The sequence below is a fragment of the Amblyomma maculatum genome, chromosome 8 (genome assembly GCF_055883805.1).
Source record: "Amblyomma maculatum isolate TAMU_Amacu chromosome 8, ASM5588380v1, whole genome shotgun sequence".
Classification (NCBI taxonomy): Eukaryota; Metazoa; Arthropoda; class Arachnida; order Ixodida; family Ixodidae; genus Amblyomma; species Amblyomma maculatum.
The window spans coordinates 125,462,360-125,477,570 of record NC_139351.1 but is presented as its reverse complement, the minus strand read 5'-3'; positions in this window follow the sequence as shown (position 1 = coordinate 125,477,570).

Sequence of the window (15,211 nt, the reverse complement as noted above, 5' to 3'; positions counted from 1 at the left end):
AAGTCAGCTGGGTTGAAACCGAGAATAATCGTTTAAAACCAACAGTTGAAATTAGTTCGAAATTCTTCAAGGCTGAGACAGTGGTCATCAGTGCAGACGCGCTCATGCCAACAAGAATTGTAAATGAAAATACGCTTTATACCCAGTCTTTGACACGCAATATTGTATTCCTCTTCCACCTAACTTTTCTGAATGCAAAAAGTCCGGTCTGCGAAGTCTCGAACAAACGCAAGTCAGAAGCTGATCAAATTTTTAAAAAGAATCACCTAAGGTGAAGTAGATTCGTAATTAAGGAGTATTTACTCAATATACTGCATCTTGGGGCATTCCCCTAAAAATGAAACCAGCGCTGTTTCCTCTTCGAGTTCGCCCTACCATCTGATCTGCTGAGCGGCCTGGTTAGCTCAGTTGGTAGAGCGACTGCCTCGGAAAGACTGTGGTCCCGGGTTCCATCCCCGGACCAGGACGATTTTTTCGAAGTTTCTGAGAAAGCTGAATAGCTTTTCATTGCAGCCGTATGGCTGCACTTGGATGAACGTCACTAATTACTCCATTATTACAAATCGGAAGTGCACCTGGTCTATCTCAACTAAAAGTAAATACTACTTTATTGCAAATCGAAAGTGTACTTGGCCCATCACTAAACGAAATGATAGCCAAGAGCTATAAAGAAGGTGCAAACGATGGAGCACTATTTCTGCTAGACAGCTGTGGAGGATGAGTAGACGAGGGCCGCCCGAAAGAAAAACATCCGATAGTCGCTCATGATCACGCCAGTCGCACGCTATATGAAGAAAACAAGTACACAACACGTTAAATAGTGGAGAACGGGATGTAAGCTGGGGCCTCAGAATGCTGCAGATCCTGTCCGTGCCGCGAATGGACCAGCAACGGAAGATGACGTTCACAAGTATGCGCGTAAGTTCACCGTGCGGGCGCGCGTGTTCTCGCACGCCTGTCGGAGCCGCGGTGGCTGCCGCTGCATCAAGCGCGGCACGTGTCCACGCCTGCCTTTCTAGGTCGCGTGGCTGATTCATACGCGCAAGATTCCACGTTCTTCCCTGCTTTTATTTCCTCGTCCAGAGCCGTTTTCGCGGCGCGGCGATAGATGGCACTGCTGGCAGCGCCCGTTGCTGGAATACAGAACAGCACGTTGCGAGCGCGCCGTATGATGGGGGTGAAACGTACTTTTGAGGGAGTGATTAAGTCAGGGTGCATCCAAGTCGGAAAACAAACAAACAAACAAACAAATAAACTACACAACCATGTCAAACGTACAAAAAAAAAATACTCGGCAGTTCTGTCGTAAAGGTGAAAATTTTATGTACAGCCTTTGTGAAAAGTTTCGAGCCCAGGGGGTCTGCTTCTGAGCCGTGTAGTGGCGCTGATTTAGCGTTAGTGGAGGTTCAATTGGGGAGGGTTGGACAAAAAATCTTCTTACCAATGAAGAGATTCAGAGCTCTGGAAGTGTGTTACAAGCCGCACGAAGTGGCTGAGAAGAAGACCCCCTTGGATCTAGATTTTTGACAAAGACTGTACTTCTGTATACTTTACCTTTTTGAAGTAGTCGGTAGTTCTGTAGTAGTATTCTGTTGTAACTACAGAAATTTCTGTTGTCACAACAGGTTAACCGTCAAAAGGCGCACAGAAATTCAGTCGAGAGAACAGGAAATTTCCTGTTTTTTTTTTTTCTGACTGTGATTATTTGCAAAGAAACACACCTCGACGCAGCTTCAGTGAGGAATTTCAGATGTGCTACTGATTTAACCCTGAGAATACTCGTCCTGTCCACCAGTTGCCACACCATACGCCTTCTGGTCAACGCCACCAGTTGCACTACGCCGAACACTGTGGCTGTTCCTGGGTGGCGCAACAAACCATCCACGTGCCCGGTGCTCAATTCATCTTGAGCTTAGAATACGAGGGACGATCCGGAGATAAAAAGAGGAAGAAGAGCCTGCTTAAAGGGAGGAAGATGACAGCGGTCAAGACTCAAGTCTTCATCGTCCTCTGATTCATTAATGGCTTCAAATGATGTTATTGAGGCAAAAGCATTTCTAGGCTCTTGGTGAAAATCTAGCGGCCGTGAGATTCCACCAGACGTGCTCGCAAGATTTCGCGAAATGTGTTCACTAGACGTCGCGATAGGTTCTGACGTCGACATAATTTCCCAATTCGGCTAGTTAGGCCTAACCGTTGTAAAAAAAAAAAAAAAAAAAAAACCGTAAGGCCACGTATCAGACAGTTCAGTCTCGCATATCGAGTGCAGTACTGAGATGCCGATCACGCCGACAGGGAAACCAAAGAAAAAAAAATGAAATTATAACGAGTACAAAAACACGTAGTATAGAGGCAGAAGAAAAGAGTCAGAAGGAAAGACTTTCGCCATTAGGCTCTTAAGCGAAACCAAGTGCCATTCTGTGCTTTATTTCATCCATCCATCACATTAGCCAGTCAGTAGAAGTGTACACCACTCTCGGTTTGTGTAGAAACCAAGCTGTCAGCGGCAGATTTTGACATAAGGCACTCTTGACAAAACCACGAATAAGGCAGTGCAGGAGGACAACGTTTCAATTGCGTGCAGCGCAGAGTTGTGTTTTGAACGTTCAACATCTGAGGAAGACAGACAGTAAAACAGGCAGAATTAGACAGACAGACAGACAGACAGACAGACAGACAGACAGACAGACAGACAGACAGACAGACAGACAGACAGACAGACAGACAGACCTGCCTGCCTGCCTGCCTCTGCCTGCCTGCCTTGCCTTGCCTGCCTTGCCTTGCCTTGCCTGCCTGCTAGATAGATGGATGGATGGATGGATGGATGGATGGATGGATGGATGGATGGATGGATGGATGGATGGACGGACGGACGGACGGACGGACGGACGGTTGGATGGATGAATAGATAGATAGATAGATAGATAGATAGATAGATAGATAGATAGATAGATAGATAGATAGATAGATAGATAGATAGATAGATAGATAGATAGATAGATAGATAGATAGATAGATAGATAGATAGATAGATAGATGGATGGATGGATGGATGGATGGATGGATGGATGGATGGATGGATGGATGGATGGATGGATGGATGGATGGATGGATGGATGGATGGATGGATGGACAGGGACAGACAGACAGACAGACAGATAGATAGATAGATAGATAGATAGATAGATAGATAGATAGATAGATAGATAGATAGATAGATAGATAGATAGATAGATAGATAGATAGATAGATAGATAGATAGATAGATAGATAGATAGATGGATGGATGGATGGATGGATGGATGGATGGATGGATGGATGGATGGATAGATAGATAGATAGATAGATAGATAGATAGATAGATAGATAGATAGATAGATAGATAGATAGATAGATAGATAGATAGATAGATAGATAGATAGATAGATAGATAGATAGATAGATAGATAGATAGATAGATAGATAGATAGATAGATAGATAGATAGATAGATAGGGGAGAGAGAAGATAAAATCAAGCTGTTGCTATAGGATAGGGTACAGGCGTGAAAGAATTAGCTGCAGGAAGCTTTAGCTGACTTCGTAATTCAAGGAACGATGACCTTTAATGCAGTAATTGTTGGTGTTCTTCATTGGTTTTAGCAGGCCTCGGGCCAAAATTCTTTCCTTTTATTTTATGCCAGAAAAGCAAGTCGTGTACAAGTCCCGCCCACCTTTGTTCAATTGCAGCGCTTTTTGCAATTGGATAGCAGTTGCTTTTGTAAGGCATCGGTCGGACTAACGGGGCTTAGTTCCGCTAACGAACTCTTCATGTGTCTGAAACAAGCAATTCTCCAGTCGTGTTGGAAGTGAGTGCGTTGTGCGAAAGGCCTGCCGGCAGTTCTCACCTACGACGCAATTTCCACACGAAGAGGGACAAAAACGAGCCAAGTTCAGGGGCGCCACAAACCGCGTGGATACGTGCGTAAAACCCCGCGTATCCGCCAAGTCTCAACGACCCGTTGCACGCGATTTTAGGGGGCAAGCGTATTCAGAACGCGTTTTATCGACGAGGGCGTGAAAGAAACGACGTACGAAAGCAAAACAAAAATGAAGACGGATAAAAAGGGAGCAGGGAAATTGTGCCTCGCAGGCAGAACGGCGATCGCATGCCGGTCAGCCATGCCTCTTCGTCGTGCATAATACCCGCGGCTTGCGTAATGATCAACGCGGGCGCCTCCGCCGGCCATTGCGGCAACGGCGGCCGATCGGCCCCTTCTCTCCCTCTTCTTCAATCGGCCTCGTAAACTCGGCGTCCGTCCCTTGGCGCTTTCTCGGCGCTGCATTCCACGGACGGCTTGACCGCCTCGCTTTTCTCTTTCCATTCACCGCGTCGCGCCGACCCATCTGCGAGCTCCTCGTGCTGTCACGATTTCGGCTCGCGTAGGCTGGCGCGCTCCGCCAAGAATCTAGCAGAAGACGCATAGCCGACGCAAAAAGCAGGAGTCGGCTGCGCTTCGGCTCGGCTCGGCTGCGCACTTGGCTCAGTTCGGACCAACAACGCTTCTTTTTCGCGTCTCTTTAGTCTTCTTCTCTCTCCCTCCTATGTTTCTTTCTTCGTTGACCGACTGAAGGAAAGATAGATAGAGAAGCTCGCAGCGTCGATAGGGATTCATCTTCGCACCTCTTTCACGCCTGCCCTCTCCTAGCCTACGGCCTGCTGTGGCCGTTAGTCGCTCCCGTAACCTTTCTTCGTTTTCTTTCCGTCTTGGCAATGCTCGCCGCGAGCATACCGTCTTACGTTTTTTATGCTACTACCTTGTCGTTTTTACTGTTGCTTCCTTTTCAGGACAAAACGGGATAGCGGGCCGCCAAAAACGCTTACCTGGCTTCTGCGTGCTACCGAAATAAGAGCGCCGTCTGCTCTTGCCAGGAGGGAGCCGTCGCCCGCTAGGACTGGAGAGAAAAACAAAAACGTTACACGAACATGCCATTGTCTGCTTACGCGCGAAGATGGAGAAAAAGAAAAGCACTCGGACTACGTCTTTTGCTCCACAGAAAACAAGAGAAAGAAAGCGAAGTCTTTACAGAACGTGCACGTGTCACGGTGCACGGCCTGGAGAAGGCGTCGGACGTGTGCACGTGTTTTATTGTTTAGTTTTCGGATACTAGTATGGGTTAGGTGTATTCAAGAGATTCGGCTCGTAAAGAAATGGTTCTGAACGCGCTAGACTGCACAGCTTTCGCAGAAGTTTCGGTATTCATGAGCTCAAAGGTAAAACAGCTTCGATGTAAAAGAGAACACATTAACCATACTAATGCAGAGGAAATTTTAAATTGAGCACAGAATTGCCGAAAAGCACCTTTTTTTTCTCCTTCGTACAAACTGAATGCTCTCTTTTACAATAAAAATATATGTACCATTTGTAAAGCATTTTGAGCGAGTAACATTTAGTGGAGTCTGGGTCCGATTATGCTCCTGTGTTCGTTTTGCAAGACTTCTGCGGGGTTTGTGTTCGAACGTATGTTCCATGGAGAACTGCAAGTGCGTCTGTTACGGCGTCTTCCTTGGGAACGTGTCCCTTCACAGTGCACACGGCCGGTGCAGAAATGGCTTCGTTCCCGTGCACTCAGTCGATGACACGTCTTTGCAAGGGCGTCATATCAATTAAAAATCTTGGACGTCTTTCTGCTATGTTTAATATTGTTTGTCGCAAACTAAATAAAAAATGTACTGTGCGTCCCACTCTGTGTGTCCACATCTAAAGAAGGATGCGATGTGCAAAAGTGTTTTCAAGAACTGTGAAAGTTGATATGTATAATTCATCACGTGGAACCTGGTGCCTCAGTAAAATATGTTTCTTTTACAGGGTTTTTTAGCCTGTTGCCACCACTGTCGATGAATATATGCGCATGTGTGTTGCCACAGTACGTGCAGACACAAATACTTGTATGCATCATTACATTGACAGGAAAGATGAACAGTTTACCGGCAGAGTTTGCTAAAACTCACTCAGATTCTTTGTATTTACTTCTGACTATTCCGTCAATAAAATATTTCTTTAGGTTGCTCAATAGTGACCCCAAAGTCAAAGAAAACAAGTAGGTAAATTCATCTCTCTGTTGTGCAGCCGAAAGATGACTGAGCACAAGCTGCATGCTCAATATGTATATTTATGTAGGGGGGGGGGGGGGGGAGGGGAAAGGGGCGTAAAAAGTTTCCAGACTACAGTGCCTGCTTTTAAGAAATTTGTTCTGGCAATTAATGCGCTTGCAAAGCTACCAATAGGCTCGGAGGCGACAATGGTACGTCTCCAACTTATTGAAAAAATGTTGCGTTTCGGGTGTACGTTTTTGGAGCTTCTTCCTGTTGTTGTTGCGACTGTAGGAAGAAGGAAAAGAAAATGCACGGGCCTGCTACTGGCTCTGTAGCTGAGCCACCTCCGCTGCATCGTGCGGAGAGATGAGAAAATGGAGAAGAAAGAAAACGAAGAGGGAGAGAAAGACGCGCGTCGCAACAGCCGTCGTCCACCACCGAAGCGGTGGCGGCTGCAATGACGGCCTATAACAGATAAACATCCGCTGGCAGGCTAGCCCCGGCCGCAAGCGGCGGTGACCTATCAGTCCCAGCCCCGTAGGGCCAGGAACAGCCACCACCGAGCTTCTTCCTGCTATTTTTTGTTTATAGCACCAATAGAAACGCGCAATATGGGACCAAACACTGCATGTAAGAACAAGAAGGAAAATCCTATTTTGTTTATATTCCTCAACGAAGAAAAGGTACAAACTGAAACGTTCGCAGCCCGTTAAGGACTCTACCGGCGAGGAGAAACCAGGAAGTAAACAAACCGTCAACCACGGCCTAATGATTTGCAAACCCTTACGGATGACCACCCGCTGCTCAAAAAGCGATCGAGGCGTCGTGCGGCGACTATCGGCACGCCGCCGCAATTACATCCCCATCCGGTCGTGCGGTAAACGCCAGCCCGCTTTAACTAAACACGAGCCAGCCAGACATCGCGCGCGCCAAATGTACCGGCTTTTGCTTTGTTTCTCACTAGGGATAAGGCACTTTCTCTCTTCATCTCTCCTGCGCTTGAAATTGATCCACCGTTTCCGCCTTGGCGGCGGCCCGCGTTGCTTTCGAGGGAATTAGAACGCGCGAAGGAACCATTAGCGTCTTCACATGTACTACGACCCATTGTTTTTCGGGCGATAGCGAACGCCGCTTACGATGGCGGCCGGCTCCGTCACGACACCGCCTCCGGCGATATGCGGTCCCCGGCTCGATCGTCTGCATGATCGTCCGCAATGAAAGAGGCACCATAGAAGAGGCGCATGAGCAGCGGTTGTTGCTAGACGTGTCGCGGCGATCTGCTAACAGCGTCGGCAGGGTTCGACCTCGATCACTTTCTCGCTACTGTTGCTCCGTGCACGCTCGTGGGCTTGGATATATGATAACGTGCTGTCCTTATTTCGCTCATTTCGACACGTGATAAAAGCTCGCGGGAAGTAACGTAACCGCAACACACTCGAGTGCGTTGTGGCTCCCGCTACATGCTCAGCCCGTTCTCATCAGTTCGAACATAAATTTCCGGAGCACGGAAGTTCCGCCTTTGGACCGGAGGCGTGACGTGCACGGTTCCACGCGAACCACAGAATTCTGAAATGTTCAACTATAGCCTGCTGTACATATTAAACATCAATGCAATGTGGATAAGAGTTAATGAACTGAAATCGGACAAATAATGGGGGATCACCCTTCAAACATCGTTTAGACTATTTGCTACCCCCATATGGACTAAAAACGGTGATTCAGCAGCACTGCAGAAAAGTGGTGAATTCGCCTTATTTTACCCCCACTGACAAACGGAGTTTTTTACAGGAATACTCTGCTTGTCCCAAACGAAATTGCAAGAACATCATTCCTTATTCCTTGCCGTCTGCGCATCTTCTTCGCATGGCGTTTGCTAAATAATAAACAAAGTAATAATAATACTTGCCTAATACTGCAGCCAAGCATCCTAGAGATCTTAATTTCTTGAGTAATCACATAAAAAAACCTTCCCCCGTCAAGTTCTGAAACAATGCGCGGGCAGCGACAGCAGTTTTTTTTCTTCTTTTTGTTGCTACCTAGGAATCGGATTTCGTCGAAAGACCACGATGCACCTTGCCAAGCTATGGCGTAAACCGCGAACACGACATGCAAAAGCGCAGGCCCTTACAGTGCATGTTATGGCTAAGCCTAGCCGACGCTGGTGTACCTGACCACGGTTCCGTTTACCTTTAGGAGCGTATCGCGAGCGTTGCCCGCGATTCTGTGCTCTCTTGCAGCTCCAAAGCCTAAAGAAAGCGATGTCAACTTACGAAGGCTAAAAGAGAAAAATCGAAAAAAGAAAACCTAGCCGCCATACACAGCGTGCGAACACCCGCCTACTCTGATCGCTCCATCGCTTCTGCCCTTTCTTCCGTCGCTGGGTTGAGCCCGGTTGCTTCTTTGTCGGCCATACATAGCGACGAAATGCAGCCCCGAACTCGGCAGCCGCAAGCGATGAGCTTGATTCGTATATGACTGACTGACGGTCGCCGCTGTTGTTGGCATGGGCGCGCTCACGATTTTCCGTGCCCGAATCGGCCTCAGATATATCTCTCACTGCGCGGCTTCCCCGCTCTTTTCTCCGGCAACACACGGCACACATCTCAAACGAACCCGCGTGAAGCTTGTGAGGCGCAGTATATGTGCCGGAGATCTCCATTTTTTTTCGGCGTCGTGACGACTTTGTTGCGCGCTTATACAAAACGCCCGGCTTCGCTTCTTTTGAAGGAAGGTCTTTTTTCTCTTTCTTTTTGAATACCGGAGATTAACGTATAGGGTGTACACCACGCATAGTTACGCTGTTACGACTGCAGGTAAAAAATAAATACACTTTCGTGCGTGCGCTGCCTCGGCCCTGTGGATATCATGTGGGCTGAAAGGTGCGCCCGATACTACGCACGTAGTATATGCAGCGTGCAAAAGCAATTGTCGGTCAAGCCTGGTAGACGGCGAAACAAGGCATGGTGATGAGAAATGCATGTGCATCACCCCCCCCCCCCTCCCTATCTCTCTCTCTTGTATATATATATATATATATATATATATATATATATATATATATGAACGAAAGAAGCGAACAGTCGGCGAGATCAAGGAAGGCATTGGGGATTGTACTTTGTATTTTTTTTTAAATTTCCACTTCGATAATCACATAAATTAGTAATGTAATCTGTTTAGGGGAAAGATAATTAAGCACAATGCAGAAGGAAAAACAACGTGCCGATGGTGGAAACTGAACCCACGACCTCCGAATATCGCGTCCGGTGCTCTTCCAGCTGAGCTACATCGGCCACTGTCCCACCTGCTACTTTTTTGGGTATTAATGTCGTCTGTATACGAACCTTGAGAGTGTTCACGTTCCTCAAAGGTTCGGTGTTTTTCCTGAATCAACCCTGTCGCATACAGCACGCGGTCATATTTCTCAAGTGTCACTGTTCTTATTGGGATCTCGTCCAGGTTACGCTGGGTCTTTTTCTTGGACTCTACTGAATTTGAAGCTTTAATAAAGGGTAGCAAGATTCCTAAGACTGTCGTGACCTCAAGTGAACTAAAATTCGTTCCGACACACGCATAATTTGTAAACCTATGCCCATCATGGAGGGGGGGGGGGGGGGAGGGGGTCGATGGTGAGGTGATAGGCGATGGGTATACCTGCACACCAGGTGTCCTTCTCGAAGGTGAATCATCAATGGGTGCTACGGCGCATGCGGATGCCAAAAAAAAAAAAATACATTGGTTGCGTCGTTGTACAGTAAAGGTGCGCTTGTCGAACCAGCAAATTCGATGACGCCGCCACTGTCGCCGAAGTGGCGGCGTCATCGAATTTGCTGGTTCGACAAGCGCACCTTTACTGTACAACAGAAATGACCATCAGCAGTTGTGTGACCCAGCAGGCATTACAGCAGAGGCGGAGAATCTGGAATTTTTGTACAGAATTTATGCACCTTCCCTTAACCTATATGTACAGAGTAGCCCGAAATGGTTTAGGCCGAATTAAAAAAAAAAAATTCAAACAAGTTGCTTTCGAAGTGGAGAAGCCAAATCAAAACAGCAAACATAGATCGCTGGCTCTCGTGACCTGTAGAAAGTGATATGCCGTCTTGTGACCGTGCTGTGCGTTTTGAACTGCCCGGGAAGACTGCTGAGAGGAAAAGCCTTCCTTGTTCGGCGGGAAATTAAGTGCCAAGAAGGGGCTTTAAGGCTTCAATGTCAGTGCTGTGTACGCGGTCAATGAGTCATCGGATTATCAGACGGCTTCTAGTGCTCTGTGTGTATACGAGTCTGCCGTTGCGACCGAGCGCTTGTCAGACAATTATGCGCATGCATGCGTGCCACAGCTGGAGAATCCGGAAAAAAAATGTCGTGGGAAAGAGTGGCGCAGCAAAGAGAGGGAAGCTTAGGAAACAAAAGAGCGACTTGTACAAAAGAAGCGAAGAATAAGCCCCCATCCTGCCCCCGCCTCTTACATAGCTTTTGCTGCCGAACAGGTTCACCTTGATCACGCGTTTACTACGCGATTCTTGTCCTACAAGAAGGGGTGAGAAATCCTTTCCCGATCTTGTCGCGCGGTTGCCAGATAGAAGATGCCTTCGCTAGAGGAATGCTCCGCTCCAGGGATACAGCGACACAATAAGCGCTGTATAGACTACATGCGTGCAAGAATTTCACATATAACTTGCCTCCGGTCGCGTAAACACAGATCCAGTTTTGAAGGGTTTTCCAGACATTCGTTATTTCTCCGGTTTATTGTTTTTCGTCCTCGCTGAAAGCTGAAGGGCGACGGCCTTAGGTTATGCATGCTTCTTAACAACGATCGTCCACTACAGGTTTGAATCGCACTTTCTTGAAAAACTCAACAAGCCGCGCAGTTGGCATCGATGAGACTTCCTTGTTCATACTATTTAGTCGTTGAGGGCCATTCACGAATAATGTGCATGTTTCAAATCCAAGTCGACTTTGTTATCCAGCATAGCCGACTTGAATTTTGAAACATGCACATTTAACTTAAAGCATTACCCTGGCTTAAAACGTTCTGCCTGGAAAGAAATAAGTCACGTGCTCGCGATATAGCTGAGTCATGGGAGGAGCGCTTGCAGGAGCAGGTCACAAGTAGCTCAGATATATTTATAGGCCAGTCCCTTAATGATGCTATCATAGATGTTTTTAACAAAGCAGAAAAGCATTGGCGCTTTCCTACACCGGTTTACGAGAAGCCAGTTGAGCAAATCACGTGGCTCAGTCCGTAGCTGCCACTGCCACAACAGCGCCACCGCTTAGCGTGGCCTATCTTGCGACTCTGTCTTTTTACGCCTTGTCATTCAGGGCCTTTGTTTCTACTGACGTAGCTTTAATTTACAAGGGGGTTCATAGTTGTTGCTCTGATCTTACGAGGTCGGAGTGACGGTTTTTTATTTTCTTCTTTCTCGGAATACTACGCACACACTATGCATTTTTAGGCTACGAACATGAAACTGACGACCTTCCACAGCAGCCGCCGGAGTCTTGTAAAGGGTGTATACCGTTCGTTCTTTGTCAGACTGCGCAGGATAGCAAGGACAGAAGTTGGAAAAAAAAACGTGTAAACAAATGTGTAAAGAGGAGGAAAAAGAACGTATAATGCCCTAGAACGCGCGCGCGCGCGCGCGCGCGCACACACACACACACACACACACACACACACACACACACACACACACACACACACACACACACACACACACACACACACACACACACACACACACACACACACACACACACACACACACACACACACACACACACACACACACACACACACACACACACACACACACACACACACACACACACACACACACACACACACACACACACACACACACACACACAGAGAAAGAGAGAGAGAGAGAAAAAAAGGAGACCTTAAAAGAGACCGCTACACATCCCGTCAGCGGCGACAGCCCCAACAGCTCTCTTAGCTGGGACGCGCGGCGTGTGATACGCCCCCGACACGTTTGTCGTGATCCTCGTGCTCTGGAATTCCGAGCAACACCCTTTTGACTCCGACTTTTTGCTTCGTACGTTTCATACTCCACCTCGCATGACTCCCGACAGACCGTGCAGGAGGGGTCCGACAGACGACTCCCCCTCGGTTCTGCGTACACTCCTCTCCTACTTTTTTCTTTCTTTTTCGAGGAGCCAAGGGTTTGCCGCCTGCCAGTCTGGGGCGCCTTTTCCGCCTGCGCGCCAGTTGCTGCCGCGACTTCCTCCGACGCACAGCTGATGATCGCGAGTCTTCACGTGACGTCGCTGTGGAAAACGCGCTCGAAAATGTGCTGTTTACAGAACAAACGAGTGGCCCGTCATTCTGCCTGATCTTGCGTTTCGCGGACCCGCGTGGATAGTTGTGCTTCTGCTGTGAATGCTTTTAGAAGGGCGGATGCCTATTTGCCTAGACGTGGTATGCTAAATTAACGGAGGCCAGCTGAACGCGCCTGTGGGGTGCGCTCTCCTACACTGATACGTGTGCGGTATGCTAAAGCTATGTTGTCACCGCACGCGGTGATTTATCAAAGTATTAATGACTGTCCTTGGAGTAAACAGTGTTTTCGTATGACCCGTTCTCATTAACAGGATAGGGACGCAGGCCAGTTCAGTTGGCAAACGTTCATTCTCAAACAAATATTGCTGAAAAACCAGGTAGAAAAAGAGCAGACTTCGTTCCGGCATGGCGGGCACTTTCCTGTTGCAGGTCTTTTTCGCACTGTTTAATTTAATGTCTACATTTTCATGACTCTTTTACCGCCCGTCCTTCCGCGGCTCTTACTCTATCTGATAGACCAGCAAACATGCACAAGATGCCGACTGAACGCCGTGAAGTCTTGTTTTCTAGGCTTTCTCTCTTTTAAGATCTGCCTGATAGCACGAGGTATCGCCTAAACACCGTCAAAATTCTCGCTCCCAAGTTTCTGTACCTGCTAGTTTACGGTAGCATCAATCTTAGCAGTGCCCATTACTCAAACGTTTATATTATCCATGGCTTATAATGAGGATGTTGCGAAGGCTACACGTGTATCACAAAGGCGACTGCTGGGTTGGAAATCTGGCAAAGCTTTCAACATTTGCCCGCTGGCGACGTGCGATACGCGGCTCTCGTGTTCACGCAAGAATCGCCACGAGGGCGCGCAGAAGGCGTAACATTTCCCAGAGCTGAGCGCACGTGTGCCACATCAGGACTAATCAGCTGACGGGCATCCTAAACCGTTAACTCACTAACTGTCTTGCTAGGATATAAAAAATGGCGTCGACATAGACGAGACCTTCTTTATACACGGAGGAGAGCGTCAGCACGTGCATCAAGAGAGGCATAGGATGTTCCGCTTGTCAGTTGAGAGGAATTAACGTCAACGCTAAACAATCGCGGTGATTTTAGATGCTTAGAGTAGTGCACCGTAGTCCTAGCACGAACTTCTCAGTGTCACAATTGTAAACTCTGTGCAAGTGACCACCAGACCCAGCCATTGCATTGATAGCATCTATGCACGGAATGTCGATGTATCCAGCAATAATTATTCATCGTACTTGATATGCCACACTGCCCTTATTCAGAATCCTGAACAACGGCACAAAACACATCCATCAATAAAGTAAATTTACTCAAGACCTTTGTTTATAGCCACGAAACATGGAAATGGGTCTCCGTGCATGCATGCATTCCTTCAGTATGATAGTCTAGGCTCAGCACAAGTTACAGCTTATGCTTTTTTTTTTGTCTCAGCTGAGAGGTAGCCTTAGTTATCGCTCTCAGCTTTGGCATCATTTGCCCATGAAGGAAACGAATCGCATTTCAATCGAACACACACACACACACACACACACACACACACACACACACACACACACACACACACACACACACACACACACACACACACACACACACACACACACACACACACACACACACACACACACACACACACACACACACACACATATATATATATATATATATATATATATATATATATATATATATATATATATATATATATATATATATAACGGAAAGAAGCCAACTGTCGGCAAGGCCAAGAAAATCATTGGAATTTTTTTTATTTATTTTTACACTTGTCCTGAATTAGTACTGTAATCATTAAGGGAGAAAGATAAACACATAGCAGAAAGGAAAACAACGCGCCTATGGTGGGAACTGAACCAACGATCGCCGAATGTTGCGTCCAGTGCTTTAACTGAACTAAATCGACGGCTGTCCAACCTTCTACTTTGTTGTATACTGATGTTGATTGTAACCTAACCTTGAGAGTGCTCACCAGCGCCAACCTCATCCATAGCGGCAGACGTGGAACGTCTTTTGCCGCGAATTTCACGCAATATTCGGAGGTCGTGGGTTCGGTTCTCACCATCGGTGCGCTGTTTTTCATGCTACTCCGTGTCTGCTTTGACCGAAGCAGGTCTGTTCTATGCAAAACTCCACTGGGTCCACGCATATAAAAGTCCGGTGTTCTGATTGGGGCAGAAGCCATAGGGTGCAAACATACCATGCACGCCACGCCACTTTATCGTGAGGCATTCAGAAAAATTCGCAAGAACTGCTAAATACTCCAAAACTTCAAATACGGAACCAGCTCGATACACTGCATTTATCAGCTCTTATTAGATGACGCGTCCACTTGGAAATCTTCATCAACTTACTGGAGAGCCAACGTCAGGATTTTAATTTGGAATTTCCTAACTAGATATATCAATGGAATCGGTGGTCGCAGATGACAACTGTAAATGTCTCGACTCTCGTCATCATCATTCAGCCAAGAATTGCCGTGCATATTGGGTTCTGTCTACACAATGTGGGGCCGAAGACCAATTCTCACAGACATTTCACCCTAGAACGCCGCGAGCCATAAGGCGGGGGATATACTGTATGCTAAGTGAAAACTGGTAGGTGTGCTCCCAGCGGAAGTGATGTATCCAGCGGAAGTGATCACAAGCTTTCATGCCGTTGACGTCGTACATAAAATGGCGCACACCCAGCGTGGCAGATTAGGCGACCTTCAGTCGCACGACAACGCCTCATTTCTAAAAAAAAAAAAAGAAAAAGAAAAAAAAATGAAATAACGAAACTGAAAGCAGAAGAA